The 19,513-nt window shown below is 45.0% G+C and overlaps 1 protein-coding gene across 9 annotated transcripts in view; it reads left to right on the forward strand.

Annotated features, from left to right (window-relative positions):
• Positions 1 to 10,882: 10,882 nt before the first annotated feature.
• The window catches only part of LOC111249422 (uncharacterized), a 195,007-nt gene continuing 186,376 nt past the window's right edge, over positions 10,883 to 19,513 (forward strand). For 5 of the 9 annotated variants that reach the window (XM_086989100.1, XM_086989102.1, XM_086989099.1 and 2 more), the window contains exon 1: positions 10,884 to 12,831. The gene's annotated coding sequence lies outside the window, so the exon portion shown is untranslated. Of the gene's footprint in view, positions 13,685 to 19,513 lie in introns of all 9 variants that reach the window. The other 4 variants (XM_086989101.1, XM_086989098.1, XM_086989104.1 and 1 more) reach the window with 3 other exon arrangements.

A 19,513-nucleotide genomic window follows, 5' to 3' on the forward strand; every position in this document is an offset into this window, starting at 1 on the left:
CAAATCGAATTCCGACTTGTTGGTCCATTTCGCCGGGTTGTTACTGTGATGTCTTTTGAGGTGTCGTTAGAAAAACTGAGACTCTTGAGGGGCCCCATCGCTGACTATTTCACATAAACGCATGAGTTCTATGCCTTGATAATTTATTATCTTAAAATCTTCGACTTCTCCATCAAGGACGATCTGAAGTAAAATGCTTCCTTCAGTAATTATCCATGAGCATAAAACGTATACCAACTCGCAAAGGAACTGATTAACTATTTGGTCGTTGGAAAAATACAGCAGAGGCCTTAACTTCGAAAGGACTTGGGAATGTTGTTTGTCTTTCGGCTAGGACTTTGACCTTTGCTGTAATTGGACCAAAATCAACAAAGCGATTAAAATAGTGAACAGTCTCGAAAGTTATCTTCTACGTGACATTCTACTCTTTTCCCTGAGATATCCAATATGGTGTTGATTCGGAAGTTTTGGGGAAAATAGGCGAAATTACCTTATACCTTATATATTTCCAGTTAATTTCACATTTTGCGATAGATCGTCGCCTAGTTTATAGCGGGTATCGTTTAAAAATACGATGGTAGGATTAAAAAGAAATAAACCGTGGTCAGGGTGTCATCCTCGACACCATCAAGGACAAATCTATTTACTTACCGCGGACGCTGATATTAAACACCGTATTCTACGGTGTGACGTTTGGCCGATTCGTGGTAATTTTCAATTATTTATTTTTTGGCTTAAAAAAAACCACCTGTGTTTTCTAATTGATATGCCTGCACTATTCCACAGGCCCATGAATTACCTCGAAATGATAAACGTTTTCTTGTCTCGTAGCTGGCTGCAATCTAAAGGTAAACGTTATAGGGTAGAAAGCAAAACACCTAATACCCGATAAGCGCTCTTTATCAGCTAGTGGATAGTCATATTTCTCAAATCGCATCTTGACAACGCGTGATTGATTTGGCTCGAACGTGAGCTATATGTATAGTCGAGTCCGATCAGAAGCCTTTGTTGGCACGGTGCATATATGGCCCATAGAAGACTTAAACTAACGTTATACAGCCTGCACTTCCCTCCGTTTAGAGTCTACTTACGCTTGCATCTATTTATATTAATATATGCTAACTCTGTCATAGGCGTACTATTAAGATGTCCGATATATATGCTCAGATAATTAAATATGCAGGTTGAATGGTGGCAATTAGCCAACCGTGATATTTCTCCGCAATCTGAAAGCAAAGCCTGTACATTTCTATAGAACAAGCTAGACAGCGCTGGTTCAAGCCCCTCATACGTGATGACCTTAGCCGTACCTACCCACAATGGTTCGACAACACTCACACCTTTAATTTGTGGATTTGAATGTATTTTATACGTCGAAATACACCTTTTTCTATAGTTTTTGAGGCAATCTCGTAAGCATTATGTCATGGTAAGGCCACTTCTTTATTAACAAAGCCATGTCCTATGTGAACATAACAGCTCGAACAGCTTATTGTCCTATCGGGCTGTTTGGTCTAATTTCTATTCCCTACATGACTCTCAATCTCGCTTTCGTTATGAGTTTTTTTCCTTAAATTTTCTATGGCACAGATAGTATCGGGCAGAAAACCGGTTGCGGACCACCGAAGCGTCTTGAAACGCTTGTCATTTGACGGCCTCACATCGCACTAGCAGCGTGCTGCCAGACAACGCGACCTCGATTGGTCCTGGTAGACATGTGCATATGCTAAGAGTAACGGCACTCGCAATCCTTAGTGGAATCATGCATCCTTTGCAAGGCAAAGCCCTGTAGTTTTGTCATGCTTGATGATACTGTAGGGTATACTCGGTGCACCTCCTATTGGCTAGGATTGGCTGTCCGGCCGCATTGGCTCTCCGTGCAATAGTCACATGCGCGTCGTGCACAGATGAGCATCGAGGCGTGTTCTCGTCAGTGTCGACATCGAAACCAGGACGGAGCGAAATAGATATGCCTTATGTATCTGTCGCCGGAGGTCGAGAGAATGACAGAGGAGGATTACTCGTCGTCGAAAGGAGTCCTCCGAAAACTGGGGCAGAGCTAGAAATGCCAGGCGGGCACAGGAGATGGGGATGAAGAAAAGTAGTCCCCGGTACGTTGTGTGTGCACAGTGGAACTGAGTAACCTCCAAATGCAAGAAAGCTCGCAGAAGAAATTCAGTTGCTCCCTTTTTTGAGCTACATGTAAAGCAGCGGAGATGATGGTCCACTGCAGTTGAAACCAGCCGTTCCGTCACCGTTATCCATCCAAACTGCACAGTCACTCACTGTATACTCATTGTAATACAAAGAAATAGAGAATGCCAACGAAAGGGGGCGCGGGTATTACATGCGACTGCCTTCAAAACTATAACTATTGGTCCAAACACGAAAATTTCGAGGCAAGGTATAGGCAAACGGCTTGCGGGGAAACCACGTCTAGCCATTACGGGCCTTCATTTACTTTTATGAAAACCTGATACCACCCCACTATAATCAGAAAAGAGGGAAAGCTCTTCTAGAGAGCGAGCTACGAGATCTTCCATGCTATACGTATCATGCTTCTGTTCGATAATTCATTACGTAGATAATTCTACGTCAGAAAGAGTTATTGCCTCTTCGTGGGAAAAACACACAGTATATATTTCTAGTACTTAGGATTTTGATTTGCATAAATATACAGATTTAGGGGTTGACCAGTTGTGAAGCGTAGTCATACCCTCCTCTCGTACACACATCATCTATAAAAAAGAAACCGTATAAAAGAAAATGTCTTTACTGCGATACAAATTCTCCGCGGTAAAAGATCACAAATAGCCGTCAGTATCGGTCTGTGTATTTGTGTTTATATTTGTTATTACACACCTTTTCATTAGCTGAACTAGTTATCTGCAGAAACGAACAAAAACTAAGTGAGCAGCAGTCAAGTATTTCACGCCTTTTTACTAAACGATTACAACGAAATTGCCGCGTCTAAAATTATAGATGAGTATATTCATGTAGAGGATAAAAGTCACACAAGGTCAAAGGTAAAGCTTGATAGCGTTTAGGCATTCTAGGGATCGCAAGTGGTCGGCCTCTGTCCAGAGGATTGACGTGAGTAATCCTTTATTTTTTTCAATAGAACCCCAAGTTTACTTAGAAAAACCTTATAGATTGTCAGCCGTAGCCAATTTTAGTTGCTATACACGTAGACTCTTGGCCTACCGATGCGATTTGCCCGTGCTAATGACAATTTACTCAGCTCCACTCATCCAATTCGTTTTTACAGAAAGACGACTAAAGGTGATCAGTTATGATACTATCTAGGCTTAGTTTTGCCTAAAAACAGGATTTGTACCTGAATGATTAGGAGAAAAGCTTCCGTTTATCAGATGGAAGGCAAAAGAACGAACTTAACTTTTTGATGCAATCGTTGTGTTTCGCACCAGTAAGTTACTATCTGGAGATAATATCGAGTAGACGTTTTTCGAATTAACTTCAGAGCATGTTTGCACTTCTCCGTTATTAAATTGTTTCCTTGAAAAATATTTCAAATATATCAGAGAACTTTTCTATTAACCATGTCAAATACGGCATTGAAAGGTGCCTGATTTTCATTTAAACCTTGAAACTGCTTCATTGTGGATATACTGTAGTGTAAGTATCACAATTTGTCGTCTGTGGATTTGAAAACAACGCACGTAACAAGACCGCAGGTAGTCAAGCTGTGATAAGAACTACCGAACTGCTAGTAAGTTGTGGCCCTATAGGAGAACTTAACGAAACTAAAAATACACTAATCAAAATACTATGGAATATTACGGTAGCACTACATGAGCGGCTAAACAAATAATAATAAAACAAACTAATGTATCTATTTTCTAGTCAAATTAAGATAATTCTCATAAAATAGTAATATTTTCCCCTTAAGGAGATATTCTTCAACCTTGCAATAACCTTGAGTGATTACTGCTACATAAATTCGACCTACATAAATTTATTCAAGCTTATTTCATTGATAAATAGCCCTGAGATTTGTAGTTGTCCACAAGGAGTAGAAATATTAAAAAGGCCACTCGTATGACTCTGGTTATCTCATTTTCCACGGCGCGAAACCCTCTCAGGTTCGTCTGCTGCTCCGTTCGCATCGAAAAATCCAAGCGAGATGAGGCATTTCAACGCGGCCGAAGACAGCCCATCAGCCCAGTCCCTCCTGGCCTCTAGCCGGTCTAGGTTGACATCGCCTAACGTTAGCGGATGTCGCAAAAAGTCGATAACGGAAAAGGAGACCCTGGCGAACTCCAAACTGGTAAAGAACCAAAGAGTGTCTGTCAAGGGATGACAAGAAGCAAAGGCGCTTCGAGCAGGCCACTACTCTTACAACTGCCTCTACGAGCCAAACTGAGAAAGATGAAGCTACTAAGCGAAACGGTACACGAAGCCATGGTAGATTTACGACAATGCCGTAGCAGTGACAGAGCACTAGTGATACCAGTACAGTCCGTTTCGACATAGGCAACCGTATATAACCAAACGATAGGTTTTCTTATGTGCTTCTTCCCTTTACGCACCCCGTTCTCACCAGATTGCCATCGTTGCTGCGTATGCCTGGTATTTCCTGGCAATGATATTAGTACTAGTGCTAGTATTGGAGAAAGAATCACTTCCGCGTTCGCTTTCGGCTAGCGGCAGCAGTAGCATCCCACCGACGCCATCACACATTGCAGCAACGCAGTGGCGAATGAAAGGGAAATTTGCTTTTTAATTACAACCCTTTGCCCCTCCTACCCTCTTCTACAATCCCTTTTCTTTCCCAGCGACCTCTTACCATCCCCCTCTAGCGCCTCTTCTTTTACACTGAGCGAAGGGGGAATGACTTGTGTCTCCCAATAGAGACCTTCTGCTCACTGTTAGGCTGGCTGCAACTACGAGGATGGTAAGGATGATGATGATGACAATGTCGACGCTGAGTTTCTACCGCTGTCATCGGTGAATTCGGAACCCTTCTAGAAACATCGGGGGGTGAATAAGCCTCCACTGGCTGGGGTTTGTCGAAAGGGGAAAAAGCGATGAAAATCAGATTGATGAGAACCAGTCAAATCAAATGTAAACGAAAGACAGCGAAAAAGAGAAAGTGAACGTGTGGGGGCTAGATAGAGTGGCAAAGACTAAGGGCATCGAAAAGGGTGTCGATCAAGGAGAAGATTGAGAGGAGGAAGGGAGAGATTTGCGCGGCAACGGAAAAAGCCGACGCCAACAAACAAAACCCGTGATTTTGCGTGTTTCGCATGCCCCAACAGCGCTCCGTGGCATCCTCTGACTTTTCAAAAGGGAATGGTACGGAATGGAGAATGTGCTGGCGGTCGTAGACGTTAGCAGCGTAGTAAGGATAGGGCGAAAATTAGAGGCATGAAGGCACAACTCTAGGGACGTAGGGGACGTTGCAGACCGGGCGCTGTGGGTGGCAAGGAGTGTAAAACACCTCCTCCGATTGACGCCAGTATGCTGATTGCTTCCCCATTGTAGTGGCTGTACTCGTCGCGGCAGCACGGCAGATGAATCCCCGACGCTGCGAGTTTCGCGCCAAAGACGACGCTACGCAGTCTTTTTAGGGCAATGGGACAGGGGGAGGTTTATCCCGGGGGAAGGAAGGGAAATGAAATCAATGGGGTTGTGGCAAAAGAACCAGAGTATATGTGGTGAAGATGATGCTTCATGATTCTATGATGAATGCCCACATCTACCCCATCCACGAATTGCTTTCCTTTGTGAGCTAGACTACATGACATTTAATTGTATAATTGCCTTAATTATTTTTTAAACATTACCAAAAAAACTGGATAAGATCATTCCGTATCTTTGCATATAAAATACCTAATTTAATAATGATTCGTAATAACTGTTCATCGTGCAAGGATTCAAAAAAAAACGGGAGTGGGGGGGATAAGGAAACAGTTACTAAACCTTAAAAAGTATTTTATTTAAAAGGGAAGGGAAAAAATAAAATACAGAATAATAACCATGGAGCAGATATCAAAGAACTGAGATCTTAAATACTCGACAAAAACAGGTTTTTTTTTTACCAGGTATTTCCGGAATGAGGTTTTCAGGTTGTGATTGGTCAATATGCAGAACTTTAGTATTAATTAATAGGGCAAATAGAAACGACCCTGAGTATATCCAAAACGAGGCACGAGCAATGCCCGGAATGTGAACCCCGAAAACCTCCTACCTTCATAGCTATATCCGACCCTTCGGACCACCAAACGGCACAAATAGGAAGACAAGTTTATAAATAAGCAGATCAAATAGCTTTCATAAAATAGATTTAAATGCTTTAAATGAGAAGATAGAGATGGCACGTGGACAGTAACTAAGTGACTCGATAGAAATGCATTATTATTGACGATACATGTAAAATTTACTTGTAACCTAAGTCCAACATGGTTAAGTACATGGATTTGCGAGAACAATGTCCAGTGCGACCTCGTTTTCCATTCCAGGCTGGCTTTCCGGGCACAACGTATTACTACAAACTATCCGTATTCTGGGGCCACGGAACCGCACTATAAATATAGTAGCTAATAAGCATTATTATAGTGATTCACAGGTCCTGCACTCTAAAACGCGTGTGACCCGCTGACTTTTTCGGTATCGCATCGAGTTGTCTGTTGTCATCAATCGTTCGACGTGAGCCATTATCTGCAGAATCGACCGAGAGACCTAGCTCAGATGGCCACGGATAGACGAGCGATAATGAATGTATGGGTGTTACATCGAAAGGTGACAAGAACAGGCATTAGAGGATTAGGGCACGACAGGCTGCGCCTGCGTACATTGAAATTCTCACTTCCTTTCACACTCGTTTGCTTCTTTTTCCCTGCCTACTATCACCACCACGACTGTTTTTACTGTTACACGACTGTTACCATTATTGCTGCCGCAGCTCCTACTCGTACTAACTCAACGGTAGTACATACGGCTACTGACATCTCAATCGACAGTCACGTTTATGAGCCCTGTGGGCCTCGCACCTCTGCTAACAACAGCCCCCGCCCCCAGGTACTCCCGCCGGGGAAGCTGTGTCATTGACGCCAATGGTGGGCATGTACCCTTCCCATGCCCCACCCCGCGAAGCTTGACCGACTGACTGACGAGTTAGAGCGATGCAAGTTAGCGTGTACGGAGGATGACCCAACCCGCGGGCTAGCTTTGGAGAGATCGTAAACGAACCATTGGCACTATAGCGAACGGTTCTGTGAATAGACTCGATCACAACAGGAACAGTCGGTAGCTGCCGAAAATCGAAACGTGGTTCTCGTTCCTTTCTCTCACCGTTCTTACTATGGGGACTTATTGTTCAGGAGGGACATATATGGCCCTTCATGGAAGTTCGCCTACTTTCCTGCCGGACGTACAGCCATCATTCGTACACACACGCACAGAGATACACAGCCGACATAGAGAAACCATACTGCGACGAATTACACTTTTCGGCCCATTTTAGCGATCGACCAAGAGCAGGCGCCGCCAGCAACAGTAGCGGCGGAACGATGTCGGTTCGCTTGATAGTGACGTACGCGAGGCTACCTCCGTGTACGCCATTATGGACTATAGTGCCTGCCAGTAGTCATTCAGCAAGCGGGAACAACCAAACAGCACATTGAGATATCGTCCACCTCAGGGAGTTGTTATGGGAAGTGCAAAAACGAGGGAGCCAGTTAAACAGCGAGGAAAATGTCTCCCTCAACATATCGTGTAACGAGATCGTCCTCCCCTACGCGTATTGATACAGACCGTAGATGAAATTCCCATACGGACGACAAGCCGGACGAAACACGTTCACAAGGACAACATCAAAAAAACCAACCTTCCAGTAGTTAAACGGCGAACTAACCTGCACTGCGGAACAGGCAGCGCTACCAGCAGAGAAAAAGAATTACGTCTCGTCCCTCTGTTTGTCGCGAGTGGCCTTCGAAAATGTTATGAAAACCGAATGTGACGAAATGAGTGAATCGAGGAAACTTCAGAACGGCTTTGAAGGTACAGAATCTATAAATTTTATGGATCAATCAAACGGCATAATGAAGTAACAATTTCAGACACCTAAATATTATCATTTCCACTTTACGACCGCACAGTGCCAAACAGACCTTACGACTTGAAAGTTCTTCTGCATTCGTGCGTTCTGTTCTTTTGTTCCTACTGCATGCAAAGTATCATCAGATACTAGCCGAACTTAATGTCCAAACAGCTGCGGAATACCCCGGAACGCGCATTATCGTATCTTAAATCTAAATTTTCACTATCTATTGGAGTACCAATGAGATACAACGAATCAAACATCAAGCAGGACTGTTCATCCTTACACATACATTACTTATAGTATTTTTGCAATGTTAATAATACCCATAGAAAAGCTCGTTCGAAAACATCAGTCTAATAAGACCAAAATCAGGGTTCATCGCTGATCTTACTTTACGACAAAGTAACAGGATGGATCGAGCCAACATTATGATTTACGAGAGTTTTTGCAACTTCAGTGTTAAACAAGTCTAATTTTTGTTAACAGACTAAATACCATTGGTAGAATTCTCGCTTTTTATTGTTATTGTCGTAGCTGGCTATCGGTAAATTTACGGCAGGCTTCGAAAACTAGTAGAAGGCAAGCACAGGGATCTTGGAGGTCTCGGTTCGAATCGGAGTGTAAACACATTTCGTTTCGTGCTGGGACCTAGCCGTTTTATGGAATTCAAATGGTGATATTGATTATAAAACTCGGGACAGAGGGGCCTTAAGCTCATATACAGATTGAACACAGTAACACAGGGAAAACCTCGTTACGGCTACGGTTCATTTCAATATTTGTATGTAAGTCAAGCAATAATAATATAAAAATGCCCTAAAGGTTAATACAGAAGAAAATAAAGGCCGACTGCAGCATTTGTATTCGTTAACAGACATTCCCTTCAGACAACGATAAAATTGCTTTATGCCACTGCTATTGCGCCCTGTACGCATACAGCCCCTTTGTGTTATGCCACCAAAAATGTTCCATGACAAATAATAAAAATGAGATATTTTTAAAGGATTGGTAACTTTATTAAATACACAAATAGGAAGAGTAAGCTTATCTCATTAGTAAGATAATTTTTACGATACTTGATGTACTCGTCTTAACAGAACTTTCTAAGCTAAAAAGGCAACTTTGGAAAAAATGCACGTATCGATAAAGTCGAGTAAAAATTCCAAAGGACAAGGCCTCTGAAACTCACTTAGATACAATAATTACTATTGATATATAAAAACTTGCTACCATACAGAAGGAAAATTATTGGCACCAAGATCATATCGGAATAAGAAAACTCGATTTCTTTTTAGTCAAGTTTAAGTGTCTAAGGACCTCATTAGGAATTACTTTGTTTTAGTTAACGTTATTTAACTGCAAGATAACGAGTGTTCGAGTTTTCTACGCCGAGTGTACAGCGCATAAGTAAGATAATCTCCCCCAGCCATTTCGGACGTACCGTGATTCTCTTTACCAAAACGTATCATAATACATTCATCAACAACTGAACGCATTCTGTCGAAAAATTTCCAAGGTGTCAGTATTGCGCCCAATGCAATGTGCGCAGTTCAGAGGCAGAAAAACTCGCCGCGACCTCTTTTGAGCTGACGCCCTCACCCATCCGCCCTCACGTCTCGTTTGGGTATTTGGTTCGAGGCTGTGCTCCTGTGCTTTGAGAGAGTGCCGAGTTTCTTTTACGACTCTTGCTCAGAGTCTCGCTGCCAGTTCAGCAGGCAAGCAGGCTTCAGTCTGCTGCAAGAGAGCAGGCCACTGCCTGCTCTCAGATCTGCCGCGGCTCCGTAGCTCACGGAGGGCCTCTCTTCGTCTCAACAACGGTAGCAGTGCACGGCACAGCCGTCGCATGCAAAAAATGCTGCTTGTACCCAGCCAGATCCCAAGTGCTCCGACCCTCACTCGCTGTTATCCCGACAAAGCTACTAGGTAGTTCTTCCTACTCACTGTGAGCACTAGCGGGCGCCCACCGGCACCGGCCCCCCCATGCGCACTGTTTGAATTTTGGCGCCAATATTGACGGGGCGGAGCCATCGGGCGCACGTGGCTGCGACCCGCCCGAGCTATTGGCCACAGTCGAGTGTGGCTGTGGGCGCTAAAGCACGCCACAGCGCCATAGGTGCTGTTACGGGGTAGGCTGAAGAAGGGGCAATGAGTCTGCAGGGAGTCGGCGGCGCTGGATCGAGGATATGGGGGGATATCGCGGTTGGCGCGGAGACGAATACGTTTCATCTATGACTGCTGCTTAACATATTTAGGATAGAGAGAGGCAGCAGGGGCGAGGCTATCCTGCTCGAGGAGGGCCAACGCCGGCGCGGCAGCAAATGCGGTCGCCGTCGTCAGCGCAACAGCAGCCAGACTTGTCGGTAAAGCGAGCAAATGGTCGTTGAAAGAAAGGACGGATGTACTATTATATAGTCGAGCGTCGATTGGTGCGACACGATAACTGGCAGACATGCTAGCTTTCAATATCGCTGCTGTCGCAAAACGAAAAATGATCATGGGAAAGTATCGTTTTCTTGAACCGGGAACAAGCACGACAGTAAAGGCGTTATCAATTAAGAAAATTAATCTCATTAGATATCTTTTTCTGGAACTAGGCACATGCTAATTGAATCTAACGCACACCGAGCATTAGATAGTCGACAGTCTTAACATTACATTATATATTTGTGTGTCTGTGCGTGTGTGTGTTTGTGACGTTTAGAGTATGCGTCTGGGTCTAGCTATCCGGGTTAGCGCCTTCTTAGTCTACTGTAACCTAACTCGTCTCGTTTTCTTTTCTGGCTTTTCCGTTTTCCTCTTTGAACCCGGGAGCGATCGTATGCCTAGCGTCGTTGGACAAGCCTGTTGAAACTAAAGATTTTAGACAGACAGCTATTGTAGATTCTAGCGAACCGAAAGATTCTTCTATTCGCTTCTCAGCAACCTCTGACTGTTTTCTTCCGTCTGCCTTCAGCATTGGCCTTCCTTGGCACCCTCATGTCTACTCCTTCTCGTATGATGCCGGATCAAAACTTCATTAATCTTCTTTTTCGCCGAGGTGCACGTGTCCTTGGCACTGTGTCGACAGTTCTGCCCTCTGTCTTACTTTCTCTCTACTCTAAACAAGCTAAGTAACAAGCAGCACGTTGGCCCAACTACCCCCTGCTTCAATGTGCCCCAACCAGGCGCGGCGGCTTTCCGCCGGCTCCGCCGACGGAGACGACAAGGCTCTCTGAAATAGCACCATCACGACCTTACTGTCGTCCAGCAGGATTCTGCAGATTTCGGACACGCACCCGACATTTAGGCGAACATTTAGGGCTGCCCGCCGACCCCGAATTTAAACGACACATCGGGTTGCACGATGGCCTCGTTCATTGACGCCTTCGAATGAAGTAGTTCTTCTTTCACTAACCGACAGCTGCGTCGTCTGGAGCAGGACAATAGCAGCAAGAGCTGAATATACGTACAGTAGCAATGAAATAAGTATCAGTGGCATTAGCGTGGTGCAACTACGTAGGCAAGAACAACGATAACAACGAAGCGACGATGTTAACAGCATCTACATCAACAACAACAATAACATGAGCTCACGGCGCCAATGCCGCAACAGATCAGGCCGGTTGCTGATCTCACTTCGCACGCTGCGGCAGTGAAATGTGCTCGGTTGTACGGTCCGGTGGTAATGATTGCGTTGTTGCTGCTGCTGCTTCTACTGCCACCGCCTGCTTGTACTTGCGGTGCTTTCCGCTTGCCGACTTGGTGCACTGTGTGCGAGGAAACTTCGCTCCTGTGCAAGTCAGAGCCCGCGGTGCAGCAGAAAGAGCGCTTTCACATAGAGAGCTCACGGCAAGACATGGACCGCGCACACACAACGCCACTATACCGCCACGCAGGATATCTGGCCGGCTGGTAGTGGGAGTTGCGAGAGAAACAGAGAGAGAGAGAGAGAGAGGGAGAGAGAGAGAGAGGGAGAGGGGGAGAGGCCGCGGGAACACATGAGAACGGTGGTATACACAGAGGGAACCAACAAGACGGCTAAAGCCGCCGAGCGAGAGTGGAGGAGAGATCGCAGGATGGGGGGAGTCTAATTGGTGACGTCATGAGCGAGGCTCCGCCCCTGCGCCTCAGGAGGATGGCCCTGGTCGTCTAAGGTTCAGGAGCCGCCGACGACCAGGAACGAGAGCGCTCATTCGGGCCCGCGCCACTGACCGGAGAGAACGCCGTCTGATCGGATCTTGCAAAGCCTACAGCGAAAGCGCAAGTCGAAAACGACGACAGCACAACGAGTTAGTCAATGCGTAGTAATATCGTATACTCTAGCAAAACAGTTGCATCCGTTGTATAGAGCCCACCGCCCACAAGCTTTAGCAGTGAGTGTATGCAACAGATTTGGTCGACGGCAGCATCGACAACCGCCGAAAAGTGACAGCCAGTGAGACAAGGACGACCCAGAGCGCTCTGGCAAACGCCCTCGACGGTGCATGTGTATGGGAAACAGCGCGTGTGACGGACGCTTCGACGGACGAATAAATTTTTGCTAACAGTTGCATGGAGTCATCGCCGATGTGACACGTACCGGTGAACAGGTGGTGAAGCTGCAAGACACCTATTAGTTGTTATTAGCATTATTGTCAGTGTAGTTATAGTATTAGTGAAAAAAGATTCATCGGTGAAATATCAGTGGACAAAACAAAGTACGAATAGTGCTACAAAGATAGTGATCGGTGAGGTTCTGTGTGTTGGGGGGGGGTCAAGAGGACAGACAATCCAGCAAGCTGAGACAGGTACGTAATAGCACTATGGAATGTAACCTGTAACACATGTCAGTGTGGGTGGGTGTGTGTGTGTGTGTGGTAAAGGGCAAACCAGGAAATACAAGTGTCAACACTCCCTTGTGATAACCTAACTGTACGATGTAAACTAACAATGAACAAAACCCAACGGCACCGTAAAGAGACACGGCACCCGAAAGCAGAGACCCTTCGTGAGACGCATACAGGCATAGTTATTTTCGCATTTATGTGCTATAGGCATATATTTTAAGGTCGTATTGATATATTGCTACTGACGACCCTCTCCGACCCCCCGAACGTGACTCCCCCTAATTTATGCAGGAGTTGTGCACTTGCAAATGTTGTTTTGAATATTTCTTGTTTTCAATTATGAATACTGGTTAAAAATACAGTCAGCATTTCTCTCCTACTGATGGTACCCGCTCTCCATAACCAGATCATTAATAACGATGAACTCAGTCAGCGTTATACAAAAGATTTGCTCACTTGTTAGTATCTAGCTGATAGTACCTGTGTTAGTATCCACATCAGCTCCCTCCGAGTATCAAATCTAATGTCTAACGCACCAAGCTTGATGGCCGGGGGAGTCAAGATAGTTGCTCCGGGGCCCTCCTCCGAGCATTATGCAGACCCGGCCCCTTGGCAATATCCGCGCGGAGGACGGGCCACCACCGTATGGCCGTCCGCGTTTGCCCCCGCGGGTGTGTTTTGCTCAACATCTGAAATCCAGCGGACGTCCACTCCGACCGGTAACATCCGAAACCATCACAAAACCGACGGCCAAAAATCGCACGGCAGCTGGCGCATCAAGAGAACATTGATACTACTTTGTCTTGAGAATACGGTACGTCATCGCAGGATAAAGCACAGGATATACTGATATCTGAACTATTCCCGTGAAAATAAAGAAAGACAGCAAATTCCTTAAGACCAACGATTGCATCGCGAGCGCATTTTGCTCGAAAGCAATTTTGCAAGGACAAGTCGAAAATGAATTGGACCACTTCAGTAGATTCACGATTTTTTCTACGAGACTACATGTTACTGCGGCTGCAGTGCACCAAGAAGAAGTCCTTAATATGTACTTTCTGTGGGTAAGAGCTTCAGTGGTAACAGTTGCCGGCCTTGACAAGGTTATGCAGGCAGGTATAGCAGGGAAATCCTTGTCTATATGATTTTTGGACAGATAACTGCTCGTGAAGTGCTGCTCCAAATCAATGCGAGCGAATAGACTCCGAAACCGTCTTGAACGGTATCGGCCAGTGTACCAGCAATCCAATATACCCGTACTGCTACCACCGACGTAAGCTTGCGGAGGTGAACACCTGACAGGCTCGAGCCCGAAGTGGGCGTGAGTGCATGACGAGCACCATCAAAGGGCATCGAGTAAAGTGGGTTCATTGTGAAAATTTACGCGAATATATATATATATTATATATATATATTATATATATATATATATATAATATATATATATATATATATATAGAGTAGCGCTGCTACCATTTCGAGTTAGATTCGCTGTAGACAGTGGCCACTGAAGGAAGACACGGATTAGCCATGTACCCTCGAGTTTGACGTACGGACATAAATCTAGCAGCAGTGGCAGACCATGATCCTGTATACGACGATGTACAGCAAAGAAACAAGCCCTCACTGCAGTATCATGCGTTAAATAGAATGCTGTACCAAAAATGGTACCATGGATAAACTAAAGTAACATTAACTCCTATATGAAGAGACTCTTCTTGTTTATTTTCTTACTATTTCAAAGTGATCTTCTAAATCGAATGGTTCAAGGTGTTAGTAATCGTTCAGTCGATATCTCGAACAGTTCAGTCGAACCTTTCAGTGTCTAAATTGTTGCTTCCTATTAGCTAGAGGACCACCAGTCTATGGGTTTGCTAAATCCAAAAACAATCATTAAAAATATAATAATTAAAAACACATCAAAAAAAAGGTACCACCTGTACTATACGCAAACTTTACCGTGAGACTTTCTTTAGAAAAAAAAACCAACAGCCGATTTCGTTGAAACAGCTGTAAATATTATACGGTGAAATTTTCCCTCTAACTAGAAAGCCAAACTCTAGTTAGATAACAGCAGTTTATTGTACAAACATGCATTTCCTAAGGAAGCTTTAATTTTATTTAAACAAAAGATTATGTGACAACATCACTGATGATCGTTGTTCAAGTCTCAAAGGTAATGAACAATTAAAAAAAAAAACAACACTGGTAATGGTGTTTTTTTTTCTTTCATAGAAACAGCTTTAGCTAACGCCAAGTGAGAAAGAGGTCAGCGAGGGGAAAAAACTTCTGAGAAGTTTACTAGTGCCATAATGAATTGAGTTGAATGCATGGAAGCCTTCGTTAAATTGTTATCTAACAGATTACATTAAATGTAGTGAATTTAAAGTTGCGTCATTAAACATTAATTACCGCTATGTGCGGAACGAATTAGCTATGCAAAAGGCGGGGCGTTGGTCGTCACACACATTTGTCACCAATCAAACAGTGCTTGACTATTCATAATTTTACCTAATAAAACATACTTCATAAGCGGAATAACATTAAGCCAATGAGCGTCTTATGGAAGCAGCATATACAAAAACAACACACAGAGAGAAAATACAGAAAGATTGACATATCACTTTTACAGCCCTAATACTTTCTAACACCCGGTTAAAAATTTGAAAAATCAAATATAATGACTACGTAGCCAATATTGTGTTACTTTTTTGATGCCCTCAAACTCGAACCTGGTCCGTTCGCCGTTTTCCGCTGCCTCGCATCAATTCTGCCTCCCGTGTGTCGCATTGATGAGGCGGTCCATTAATCATTTCACGCAGCGAGTTCTCCTTCGCGCCGGGCAACGACGGGGAAAGACAAGGGAGGGAACAGAGGGGAACTGAAGGGGGTGCTTAGATTCTGGGGTCTTTAGGTGCTCGTGGTGTTTAGGTTTTTCGCTTCCGCTGTAGGTAATAGTGGAAGCAGGGCGGACTGTGAACGGTCGAGCGCGGTCGGCCACCACCCACACACAACTACTGAACCCATCCACCTTGAACTCCGGTTTCCGCCACCTATCAATTCGCTCGTTCATATATCAATTAGTGGACCCCAGCCTGGTGTCGGTGTACAAAAGTGTGTCTATGTGTGTTATAGAACCCAAAGGATAAGCAATTCTTGCACACGGGAAACGCAGCATTAGACACCGTACCAACGCGGATTTTACCGCGTTGGCACGGTGTCTAATGATGAGCTCGACAAATCCAGTTAAAAAAACGCAGCGCGAAACACTTTCGAACTCTTTCTCTTTATCACCAACAATCTTTTGTAACCTATTATCAAAGGACATTATGTGTACGTTCGAGTGTATTTTCTTTATGTACAAACAAGCTGTCTTTTGGCCGTGTACTGTCCTCTTGCGTGCCCAAGCAGACGGTAGTGTTTTATATGATAACTTTATAGTAGCGGAATGCGGCTACGCTAAAGGGGAAGGGCTTTACCGCAGAACCACTCAGCGTCAATAGCAGTACGATAGCTAGGGAGAGCCTTGTGCTACTTTTGTGCTCTTCTTTGAGTCGCCGGACACTACCGCCTAACCTAGTATAGCCTAAGACAAGAGAACCAGCAGCGTAGTCGTCACGGGGCCACTCAAGATTTTATGACCATTTTATGACTGTTATATGACCAATTATACGATGGCCAGGGAGAACGATGGTGACCCAAGTCGCACCGGTAGTGTAGCTCCCGCCCACAAGACTTACACTTGATAGATGTACTCAGGGAGCGAGAAAAACACAGATCATTGGGAGAGATTAAAAGTAGAGAGAGAAACAAGCAGGCAGTATCGAATGTGGGTGGGATCTGATGCTATGTTTCGTTAGATGCAGCAGGCCAAAAGCGGTGACAATACACGTTCGTCGAAAATGAGACATGTGAGAAAATCCACTTAAGGTATACAGATCACGTGGTTAATAGGACCAGTAGGACGTATAAACGGGACGACTCAAAATGACAACTAATTTATAGAACGAAGTCTATGCAAGAGCCACTATTGTAATGAAAAGCATATATAGCATAGCATCGATAGCTTTTTTAATCGATAATCAAACGTGTTAGCTAATTAAGTAGGATTGGACCTGTGGAGTGCTTTTCACGGATCTTTGACGTGATTCGTGTGCAATAGCCAGGGACGTCATATGATGTAGTTGGTGTGCTAGCCTTTCCGGAATATATCTTAGTACAAGGACTCTGTGTCATCGCGCTCTCCCTAATATAAGTTATCATAAATTTAATATCTATGTCTCGTTAACCGTTTGATGGGCTATCGCAGATCACTCGACTGGCATTGTTAAGTGTGAAGACTTGTTTTAGATAATACAATCACAATATCACCAACATTGTTAGAAGAGGTCTTACTTACCAATTCAGTTAAGAGGACAAACTCAAAAAGTTAAACTTCCAGCAGTAAATTTCTATATTGCCACGCATGTCACACAGCGATTTTGGTTCAGGCATAACAAACTGAGTAGAAAGACTAAGGATCGTTGACTTCTGATTAGTTAGATTAGTTCCTGGTTCAAGTCGAGCACACGCATCTGTACAATTGTTAAGCATCAAACAAGCTGATGCCGGAAAACAGACATGCGGCAGTTAAGAAGCAGCTAGCATCTGCGACGAATAAGGCGCGGTCAGGAAGGCACTCTAGCATTCTGTAGTGCAATATGCACGGTACTGCCGAAGGCACGATCCTTTCCCGCTAATGGTAAGCTTGCTTGCATGTTATCCAGGCAGGTTGAAATAGTTACATATACGACCAGGGGGTTGCACGGCAGACGCTGCTAGAAGGGCGCTTCTTCGTTGTTGGCACACAGTCACATTTAAAACGTAACGTCTAAATTTGCAGCCGGTTCACTTGCCCGGTGTGAGCCACCGCTGGCGCGCGGTATATGGACAAAGCGAGAACGCATTTGTTTTAGTTAGTTGAGGCTGCAGTGACGACGAAGGTACGTTACGCGATGGGGTTTGGGGGTCTGGCGCTGTCGGGATCATCCCTATACGACTACCGCTACTACTGACAGAAGCCACCACTGCGGTAACTCCTTGCGGGACCCTACACTCGCTTGCAGCCCCAGGTTGTACACGAATACTGGGGGCTGAAAGGGAAACTACGAGCGAAAGGCATTCGCGAGGTGCAGTGCTCTTCCTGTATTCTATGCCCCTTGCCCCTCTCACTATGTTGGTGGTCCCACAACAAGTATACGTTTATTCGTCAGCACACAGCCAACCGCCGACAGGCGAGTTTTATTGAGCACACAGTTTCGTCGAGCAGTGCTAAGCGTAGGCAGTCCAAATCGCATGCATCCAACCGCTATACATTTGCTAGGCAGCATCCACCTAGCAGAATCAGCAGTAGCCTAACTTAACCCTCCTAACAGTAGGCCCCCGCTTCTCGCTGGCCGTTCCCACATCCCCGCCGCTCTACCGGGGGCAGAGAGTATATTCGTTCTTCTCTGTGTGTCCGCGCGGCGTGCCCTCGCTCCCATAGCCGATTTCTCTCCTGGTGGGTGGCTAGCGTCCATCTGTCCACTGCTCTGCTCTCCGCTAACTCAGATGCGCGGATATCCGAATCCCGGACTACTACCACTGGCCACTACCTAGTCGTGGTTCGAAGAAAGACGGCGACAGCAGCTGTCCATTTTAAACTCAAATCTACCTCTTGTCCGGTTTCTCTTGCAAGGCTCTTCCGACCTCTTTCCTTCTTCCCTCTCAGCCCTGTGTACCGCATCGCTGCGCTACAACGCGCGAACCCCTAATCAGATCACCATATCATTCACCCCTCCGAGCCGATTACTACCCCACCCACATGAAGACCCACAGAATGATGTACATACAGAGGCAGAAAATAGGGGGCAGCAGTAGCGGCTTCGCCACGGGCGGGAGGTAGTAATACTGAAAAAAAAATTGTACCACTAGCACCGGCGCCCACATTACTAGCTGCTAGACAGCAGAAAATAGTCGTCTTCTGCCTGAAGACAAAATTTACATTTACAGGTTAGTGTGTATTAAGGTGTATGTATACATTTCCCCTACCTTCCACATTACTTTATTCTCACGGAACTGCTGCAATATCGATATATATCTAGGTAATAGGAAAAATCGCTTACTGGCCGCTGACAATGATGAGTAAAAGGAGGAAGTTTCGAACTAGTCAGCTGTTGTTTCGCTATAAGAAAAACACGTTTGTACCATGCATGCTGCTGTGGTAGAACTGCTGTTTCCTTTTTAGCGCTACCTCATGTTCAAATTTCATGCTCAAATTCTGGTGCCGTACGCTGCTAGCTTACTTCCGCCCCGTGGCCGTGTTCTCTTCCCTCAACGACGCTGTTTCTTGTTTTCGCCTGTCGACTGTTCGTGCGTAATTATTCAATAAACAGCAGTAGCTTTCATACTCCTTTTGCATTTCTGTACAATCCCAATTCCAACCCATTTAAAGGCGCCACTAAGATAGACCGGACGGCGTAGAATATGGAGGGAATGTTGGCCATTTTAAAAGTAGGTCTTTACTATTCTACAGCATGCGACTACCACCTCGCTGTCAATAGAACCTAGTCAAAGCTAGCTAGTTCCGGTCTGTCCCCAGACTGGCCTTAACAGCCAACAGATC

Source organism: Varroa destructor, unplaced genomic scaffold, assembly GCF_002443255.2.
Source record: "Varroa destructor unplaced genomic scaffold, Vdes_3.0 BEIS01000004.1, whole genome shotgun sequence".
Taxonomy (NCBI): domain Eukaryota; kingdom Metazoa; phylum Arthropoda; class Arachnida; order Mesostigmata; family Varroidae; genus Varroa; species Varroa destructor.